Genomic DNA, 10599 nt, shown 5'->3' on the forward strand with positions numbered 1-10599 from the left:
CCAAATTCCTAAATTCCCAAATTCTAAAACTTCCAAATTCCCAAATTCTCAGACTGTGAAATATTTAAAATTCCTAAATACCCAAATTTTTAGTTTTTCGAAATCCCCAAATTTCCACATCCCAAAAAGTCCACATTTCCAAATTCCTACGTCCCCAAATTTCTAAATTCCCAAATTCTAAAACTTCCAAATCAATCTCCAATAATCCCCAAAATTCCAAAGTATCGAAACCCCAAAATCTCAAGAATGAAACTCACAAAAGTAACTGAAATCAAGATGGAAGAGAATATTTTACACAGCCAGTTACCGCAAAGATTTAACGCGTTGGACGTTGTCACCTTTAAGAAACGATATTGTGTAAGCTGTCACCGCGAACGTCCAGAGAGCTGTCCAAACGACATTTGCAATGAGTATCGTCCACCCAGAAGGTTTCGATATTTTCCCATGGAACGAGGATGTTCTCCGCGATGGCGAAAGTTTGCTCGAACACCGTCGCTCGTTAATGTCAAAACGAGCGTCGTGTCGTGTCGAGTATGATGTAATACGTTGTAACGCGTTTCAGCATCGCGATAAAAGCTTTCTGGAGCGAGCCACGATGATAGACGAGCCGAGGCGTGTTTAACGATGTCCCGTCATCGATGACGCGATCGTCGGAACGATCCGATGTCGATATACGAGGCTTTCTTTTTTCCAACGAAAAAACCGTTCGCAATTTTTTAATGAGATCGAAGAGTCATTTGCGGATCCATTATCGGGAATCATTGTCTTAATCGAGATTAAGCCATTTACACGCGCGCGCTGGTCGATCCGCAATTACGAACGGTGGAACGCGGGTTTTAATGATTTTTCTGGGGGTAACTTCACGAGATTCAATGTTTTAATTGTACTCGGGATAATTGTTGAATCGAGCCAACGTACCGTGTAAAAATTATGAGGCTATTATCGTCGCTGCTTTAAGTCTCCACTCATTTTTCTTTCGCAGTCTCTCGGTTATCACGATTTAATTTCAACTTCCTCGGCATCCTAGCTGAAATTAATAGTGTTTGTCAGCGAAATTGTTATCCGGTAATTGGATTATCTGCGGAATGTTAACGTTTGTAGCTGCGCTTTTCTTCGGACGATTCATCATTTCTACGCTGCTTTTTATCGGGGTTTGGAACGTAGAATTTATTGCAGAGGGGTTAGTGCATTTATGCTCTATGCACGTAAAACATATATAATTATGATAACACTCGCTGTGGTGACGTAGACTATTTATTTAATGAACATATTTTTGAACCTACAAATTTATGAGTATTCGTATGCAAAATAGACGTGGAAGATTTAAGGGTTGATACTTTCTGAATTTGAAAAATGTGGAAGTTTAAAATAATTATGAACTTCAGAAGAATATAATAAATTTAAAAAATGGAAAAAAATTTAAGAACTACAAAAATTGAAGAACAACAAGAATTGAGAAAATTTATGAAATGTAGAAAATTTGCAACTGTCTTTATTTTTCCCAATTTCCGTCACCTCAAAGACAAACGTTCTCATAATTCCCAGGAACCCTCTCGTTAACCAGTCAAACAAGCTATACATCACAGCAATTATAACAACGCAGCTCCCCAAATTTTTATCATAGCATATGTTCTTCTATCATAACTCACCCCCAGTGCACATCTATCCACGTCACAAAGCCCCGTTCACAAAGGGTCTGTCCGCAACCCACCAGCATTCAGCCTCGATATCACGATAAACATCCCTCTGACCGTGTTATCGGTGCAAAAGCGAAAGACGAACAAAGAAAGCGACCACGGTATTGTACTCATTTTTAGTCATTTTAATCGGGTGCAACGTTATTACATTTTTTTTAAATTTCCTACTTAAAACGTGCCTCATAGAAGTTTATTTTTTTAATAAAAAACGCTATTTCTTTTGAACTAAATTTTATTAAAAACAGAGGAGTACTTCAGATTCTTCAAACATAAGTTCAAAAATAAAATATTAAAATAAAAACCCCCAAAAATAATTTTATATAAATGTATTCTCATAAAAGCAGAAACATTCTTCAGGTTCTTCAAACAAGTTCAAACTTAAAATATTAAAATAAAAACACAAAAATAATTTTGTACAAATGTATTCTTATAAAAGCAGAAGCGCTCTTCAGGTTCTTCAAACCAGTTCAAAAATAAAATATTAAAATAAAAATACAAAAATAATTTTATATAAATGTATTCTTATAAAAGCAGAAACATTCTTCAGGTTCTTCAAACAAGTTCAAAAATAAAATATTAAAATAAAAACCCAAAAATAATTTTATATAAATGTATTCTTATAAAAGCAGAAACATTCTTCAGGTTCTTCAAACAAGTTCAAAAATAAAATATTAAAATAAAAACAAAAAATAATTTTGTACAGCTATATTCTTAGACAACATAAGATTGATTTAAAATAAATGAAAAATAGTTGCATATTTACTGATAAAAATATTTATAGAATATTTATTGATTCAAGGGATAATAACGAAAATCACAAAGGACAAGTTCGACGTTCGATATTAATCGATAACGTTATCTATAGCTACGACGCGACTGTTCGTTCGGTATTTTCATAAATCAGCAAGTAGCGATCCGGAATGATTAATCCTCGACGACGGCGGGGATGTAAAATGTAAATTCCAATCGGGTGGTCCCCGGACGCGCGACGCCGGCACCGTGGAAAGTGGATGACGAGCCGATCGGTGAAGTCAGCCGCGAATAATGCCCTCGGTCTGTCGCGAAAGTAGGCGTCGCCAAAGCGTATGCGTACATTAGCATTTAGCAATTAGTGGTAGGGAACGATGATACAACCCCCGCGCGCTTCAACCCCCGATCCGTTCGACTGTGCGTGAATTAACACCACGGTGTACACTCGGGTGCAACGTGCGACACCTTTAAATTACTCCACTGCGCTTTAAGTTTTCAAGTTTAAACTTTAATTTTTGGGTTCTTTCTTTGAATCTTCATATTTCTCAAACTTTTTAAGTTTATCAACTTTTTTAAATTCTTATTTTCTTAATTTGGTATGTTTGTAAAAATAAAAATTTTCAAATCTATAGCAGAAACTAAGGAACCCCGCCTTTGTATTTGGGGGGGCGATATTGATGCTACAAAATGGAGTCCTCTGTGTCCTCAACCAAAGGGTGCAATATAGACTTTCTGTAGACCACAAATCTTCTGATGTCTAAGACTAGACATCACTGTACTCCTAGATCGTGGAATTCCTAGATAGTTGAATTACTATAATAGATACTTGATTTCCTAAATCCACAAATCTTTGAACATATCAATTTTTAGAGCCATGAATTTTTAGAGTACAAAATTCCTATATCCTTGAGTCGCTAGATCCCCAAACTACTAAATCCTTGAACTTCTACATTCCCGAATCACTGGACCATCGACTCCCTAGATCCCTGAATTCCTAGAGTGTCAAATCCCTAGATCCCCAACTCTTTAGACCCCAGAATCCCTAGATTTCTAAATTCGTAGAGCACCAAATTCCTAGAGTACCATATTCTTACGTCCCCAAATTGTAAGACCCCCAAATTCGTATATTCCTAACTCACTAGATTCCCGAATCCCTAGAGCCCTGTATCCCTAGATCCCCAAATCTCTAGCTGCCTGAATTCTTATATCCCCGAATTTATAGATTGGAATATCTCTACACCCCCAAATTTCTAAACCTTCATATCCACGTATCCCCAAATCCCATCGTCCTCAAACTCCTTGACTTCCAAATCCCTAGATCCTTCAACCTCTAAACCCCCAAATCCCTAGATCCTCGAATCTCTAGACTCCCAAATCCCTAGACCCTCGAATCTCTAAACTCCCAAATCCCTAGACCCTCAAATCTCTAAACCCCCAAATCCCTAGATCCTCGAATCTCTAAACCCCCAAATCCCTAGACCCTCCAACCTCTAAACTTCCAAATCCCTAGACCCTCGAATCTCTAAACCCCCAAATCCCTAGATCCTCGAATCTCTAAACTCCCAAATCCCTAGACCCTCCAATTTCTAAACCCCCAAATCCCTATATCCCTACATCCCTATATCCTTATATCCCTAAATTCCAAACTACCCAAATTATCCTCAAATCTTAACCCACCCCCAAATTTCGACATCAAACGCCCCAGAAACGACAGAGTTTTTCACCGTGAGACTTTCCCTAGAAACACCGGATTTGCTGTTGACTGTACGCGCTCGTCTGCGGGGTTGGAAAACGCGTGTGCGTATGTGCGTGCGCGCGTTGCGATCGTAATGGTATAAATATGGAGTACCCCGCGCGTTAAACGGCGCCGTTCGCACTTTCTGCAAGGAATTTCCGCTTTTCCTGCGTTTGTCGTGGCGAGCCTCTGTGAGCCTGCGTTTTGCACACGCTCGTTTTTGATGTTAATAGCATAGGGGGTCTTCTTTTGCGACGCGAACCTCCGGCTTCTTTTTCCACGATCATGCTTGCAATACCGGCATCGAGGGTTGGTTTTGTGAAACCGCGCCACGTTTCGATGCACGACAGAACAGGATGAGATACGCTTTGCTCTCGATTCTTCTCACGAGGATAATGCCACGAGGGTGAGTCAATAATTATCAACGCTCTATTTTTATAATTTGCTGACAATGACTGAGAACAATTGTGTCGCTTCTTTGTCTTATGAGAACTTCTGGGAACTTTGTCGCAGAGATTTTGAATAACAATTTTGTTAAGGATTACTTTTGACATACTTTAGAAATTGTTATTTCGACACATGTGTTTAATGCTGCCTTATGATACAAGGTGTTCTGCATAATAATTGTTACAGTTTTCGAAACATTTCTAATACAGTGACATTGTCGGTCGTTTGACTAACATCTCTTATTGATTATTATCATGAGCGTTTATTTTATAATATGAATTTTTAGAAGCACGTCTCGAAACGAAGTAATTTTGACGCAACCAAACCGTAATGAAATTGCAAGCAAATTTACCGTCTCATCCATTTGAATCTTCAGCAACGGGTCTTTCAAGCGCCGTAGCTCGGTCGCGACTCGAGCCTCAGCTCCGAGACTTCCCTTTTCTTCCACGAAACACAAACGGAACAGGTATGAAAGATGGCAACGTCTCCTCCAGAAGGATGCGTCGAATAAAATACATATTTCAATTTGTCCGTTCTCTCGCTTTGCTTAAGGATCCGCCGTCGTTAAACTATTGTCCCCTGTACTCCGTTCAACCTCTGTACAATTCTCCGACAGAACTTTCTCCGTTAGACAATATGAAAATCCGAACCGCGAGAGGTTGGTAAATATCTTAAGGCAGCGTAATGGAATATTCGCACATTAGCGACAGGCCATTAATACGACAACCGCATTCGCCGAGTGCCGTTTCGCTCTTTAGCCAACGGTAAGTGGGTTACCGTGAGCATGTGCTCGTCTGCACCCCTCGGCATAATTGTTTGGACACGAAAACCGCCGCTCCCGTAAAACACCGTTTCCTTACGTGCCCCGTTCTCTTTGTTTGCTCTTCCATGTTCGCGCGTCGCGCCCGTTAAATTCAATTTGCCTGGCTGGACGGACACTGCCTACTTCCACGTGTATTTGCCCTCGGAAATACCTAGATCCCGCGGGATACAATCGACGATACGACTTGTGTCACTTCGGTTCGCCGCTTTTGAACAAACTACCCCTGGAGGGCCAAGTGCTAGATCGTTCTTTCGCCAACGCGTCGTATTTTCATATATTCATGTATGCACGTGTTATATGCTACAAAATTGCTGTGTGTTGTATTCGTTTGAACACGAGTTTCTATGCATTATATTGCCACGCGTTATATCGCCACGCGTCCCTATTGTTACGCGTTACATCGTCACGCAATATATCGCCACGCGTTATATTGCCACGCGTTATATCGCCACGCGTGATATCACCACGCGTTATATCACCACGCGTTATACTACCACGCGTTGTTCCGCCACGCGTCCCTATTCTTACGCGTGGTATCACCACGCGCTATATTGCCACGCGTTATATCGCCACGCGTTATACTACCACGCGTTATATCGCCACGCGTTGTTTCGCCACGCGTCCCTATTGTTACGCGTGGTATCACCACGCGTTATATTGCCACGCGTTATATTGCCACGCGTTATATTGCCACGCGTTATATTGCCACGCGTTATATTGCCACGCGTTATATTGCCACGCGTTATATTGCCACGCATTATATCGCCACGCGTTATACTACCACGCGTTATATCGCCACGCGTTATACTACCACGCGTTATATCGCCACGCGTTGTTTCGCCACACGTCCCTATTGTTACGCGTGGTATCACCACGCGTTATATTGCCACGCGTTATATTGCCACGCATTATATCGCCACGCGTTATATCGCCATGCGTTATACTGTCACGCGTTATATCGCCACGCGTTGTTTCGCCACGCGTCCCTATTGTTACGCGTGGTATCATCACGCGTTATATTGCCACGCATTATATCGCTACGCGTTATATTGCCACGCATTATATCGCCACACGTTATATCGCCACGCGTTATATTGCTACGCGTTATATCGCCACGCGATCCTATCTCTACGCTTTGTATCTTCAAGTGTTGTATTCCCACGCGTTATATTGCCTCGCGTTATATCGCCATGCACCCTTGTTGCTACGCGTTGTATCGCCACGCGTCCCACACGCAATATATCGTATTATTACGCATTCTTGTCACTGCACGTTATATCGCCACGCGTCATATCGCTATGCGTCCCTATTACTACTTGCTATATTGCCACATATTACCTTATCATACCATAGCGTTCCAATCATGTAGTGTCGCGACGCATTACATTACCTCACGTTATATCGCCATGCGTCCCTATTACTACTTGCTATATTGCCACATATTACCTTATCATACCATAGCGTTCCAATCATGTAGTGTCGCGACGCATTACATTACCTCGCCTTATATCACCCCTCGTTATATTGCCATATTGCGTATTACGCTTCACATCTCCGTTGCCTATATGTATAGCCAAGCGTCATAGCACGCTTTGAATAACTGCGGTTCTTATATCAGTTTATGTTGTACCAACACGCGTTATATCGCCATAAAATTCCCCGAGTGCAAATTCGAGGTCCGCAGCACTCGATTCGCGTCACCCAATGCATCAATCCGGCACCATCGACGACACTCACGGCAAAAAAGCCATCCATACATTCAAGCAGCCGGCCTTGCACCGAAGAGCTGGACCCGATCCACGGAACGGGTTCCCAATTCGGGATTCCCGGCCGTCACCTTCGTTCGTCGTTAACGCGGCAAAGTGCCGATGAAAATTAATGAAACCACAATTGGTGTTAATGGCGCGACACGGCCTCCCCAGCGCGGGGAATCGACCGACAGCGAAGCTTCTGTATCCTGGTTAAACCGACGCTTTCGTGGGTCCGCTGGATTTGTTTGAAAAGGGAAGCTGGATCCACCGGCGACACGATCCAGATACGAATTTCTCGACTGCCGTTTCTATTTATAATGGAACGCGCGTGTGGTGACCGGTAACACGCTCCGAATCACTCGTGCTCGATGTTAATTCACACGATTCCGGTTATATCGCGATACGATCGCGTCTCTAACGCCTTCATCCATCGCCTTCATGTTCCGTGTAATTACGCGGTTCTGCTCGAATCGGTGTACATCGACGGAGGTGGAGCTACATTAGCGATTCTTAAATAATCTTTAATATTGTTGTTACAACTGCTATCAACTTTTTCCGCGATAAATCAGTAAATTGGTAAATGCATGGGTATCTTCTTCGGACTGTCGCTTTTCAACGGTAACCCTTCGTTAACGCGTTGTAAATTTATGGCATGAAGTAACGCACCGTGAAATTTTTACTTCGTTAAACATCGACGAATTGCAAATTTTGTAATTAGCTTGATTGCACCTTTTGTAATTGCGATTATTCATGTCTTCTCGAAATGGTACAAATTTGCAATGTTATTTGACGCTTCTTTGTATAATTTTTTTAACTGGTTCTGGGTTAATGATCGTAGCAGTCGAGGCCTTATAAAATCAATCAATTAAACTGGTACTAGTTTAAATTTTTTATGTTGGTACTCCCTTATTATTATTATTGATGAGAGTTTAAAAATATATTTCTCTCTGATTGCGAGATTAAGAAAATGCAACAAAGATGAATATCTTATGTCGCAACATAAAATTGTGGAATGTAATTAAAAAGTTTGCTAGAAAACAAGATCTGAATCGAAAGAGGTAACATCGCGTAAAAACGCGCGACAAAATTCCCCCGGTATAAATCTTCATAGCCCATAATAATTCAGGATGATATCACAGCTGCAATACGATTCAAAATCCCATAAGACCGGATCCCCGTATCGTGGCAGCTTAAAACATGAAACTCCGTTACATTGGACCCCCGTTACTCGCGTCTCCAGCAGCCTTGAAGCATCATCCATCTAATCCCCGCAACGGTCCACGAAACCATCATCAATCATCCGAATTCGTCCGTACCGGCGACAATTAAGCCTTCTCTCGGTTCTCTCTCGTTTCAACTTCCTCCCTCAGGAGGAACACCGGAGTATTTCCGGTACCGCTGTTCTTCAACTTCGTTACGAAACTTATACACGTTACGAGCTCTTAATGCGAAATGGTAATAGGGAAACTTGGTAGAAATTGTTCAGGGTTAATTGTGGTGGAATGTTGATAGTGGAAGTTGAGGAATTTCTGGAATTGTATATTTTCAAGTTTTTTGAGATCTTGTGATTTAGGTGATATTTTTAGGTGAAGCTTTTTGATGTTTTTAAGAGGATAGGTTTTTCAAATTTGTGGTATTGATGTTTTCAAACCTGTTGAGTTCTTATACATTTCAAAGCTTCAAGTCTGCGAGTTCGCAAATTCTTAAGTTTATATATTTTGAAATTTTCAAGTTTTCGAATCTTTCATGTTTTTATATTTTCAAGGCACCAAATGGTTACATACTTGAACCCCTAAAACCCTTAAATTATGAAATTTTCAAGTGTACAAATCTGCCAAATTTTCATATTTCCAAACCTATAAATCTTTAAAACCCTGAACCTTCAAATCCTCAAACCTCTACATACCTAAAGCTTCGAACACCCAAATATTTCCAAGTGTCCACATCTCCAAATCTCCAAGCCTGCATATCCCTGAATCCCTAACCCATCAAATTCTGAAATGTCAAAGTTCCCTAATCTACAAATCCTCGAATCCCTAAACCTCCAAAGTCCCAAACTCCGAACTCTGAAATTTCCAAATTGTCAAATCTTGCAGATCCTCAAATATCCAAACCTCCAAATGTCCAAATCCCCAAACCTTGAACTCCACAAATCCCTGAATCCCTAAACCCCTAAAGTCCCAAACTCCAAACTCTAAAATTTCCAAATTGCCAAATCTTGCAGATCCTCAAATATCCAAACCTCCAAATGTCCGAATTCCTAAACCTTGAACTCCACAAATCCCTGAATCCCTAAACCCCCAAGTCCCACATCTCCAAATTCTAAAATTTCCAAATTTCCAAGTCTTCCAAATTCTGAAATATCCAAACCCCCAAATGTCCAAATCCCTAAACCTTGAACTCCACAAATCCCTGAATCCCTAAACCCCCAAAGTCCCACACCCCCAAACTCTAAAATTTCCATATTTCCAAATCTCCAAATCTCCAAATCTTCCAAACCCTAAATCTCCTCACCCCTAAACCTTGAACTCCCCAAATCCTAACCCTCCAAACACCCAAACTTCCACCATTCACCACCTCCAAATTTCACAAACTCACTCTCACAGTACCCAAACCCTCAACAGAGTCTAAACAACCACCTGCACAAAGCAGACATTCTAAGCATAAATTCCCATCTAGTCATCCAGAGTGTCTACAGTATAGTGAAGTGATCGTCTAGTGTCGATCTCGACAAGCTTTGCTTATAAAGATGGTGTCAAAGCCGAGACGCAGTTCCAAGGAGCAGATAAACGCAAAGTTCGAGGGTGTCGAAGGCTCGACCGTTGATCCTGAGGAATCGTGTCAAAGCGAGTGGTTAGTCTCGTTATATCTGCCCGGGGCGTTGGCTGCGCGCGGGCTCAAAGACGACGTAATTGCATCTCCTGCGCAATATACGCTACTTAGGTATCTCTTAATTAATTCGCGCCTCGCCCCGCCCGGTAATTATTTTCATATCGCCAGACACGTACCCCCGTGACCCTCCTGTTCGTGGCTGAGTCGGCGTCGCCTCGACGACGTCGAGGACGAGGTCGCAAGCGAGTCGAGCCACGGGACACGCATAAGAATATCGAGCATTTCCGACCTCAATCGCTCTTTTTCCCTGCTTTCATTCCTAATTAATTACGATACGGAAATACTTTTATCATCGGTTCATGTATTACGCTTCGATGCTGGTATCTTTTGGCCTCGCTAATCGGCCAGTTATTATTAGCCGCGTTTTCAAACGTGTCCGTTTTTAGAGCATCTCGGTCAGTGTGGATATCGCTGTTCTTTCTTGGTGTTTTAACCTTCGAATCGCTGGTTCATCCTGACCCATCAAATCTTTAGTGATCTGTAAAATTATGTGTTGCGGGTTTA

Source organism: Megachile rotundata, chromosome 2 (assembly GCF_050947335.1).
Source record: "Megachile rotundata isolate GNS110a chromosome 2, iyMegRotu1, whole genome shotgun sequence".
Taxonomy (NCBI): Eukaryota; Metazoa; Arthropoda; class Insecta; order Hymenoptera; family Megachilidae; genus Megachile; species Megachile rotundata.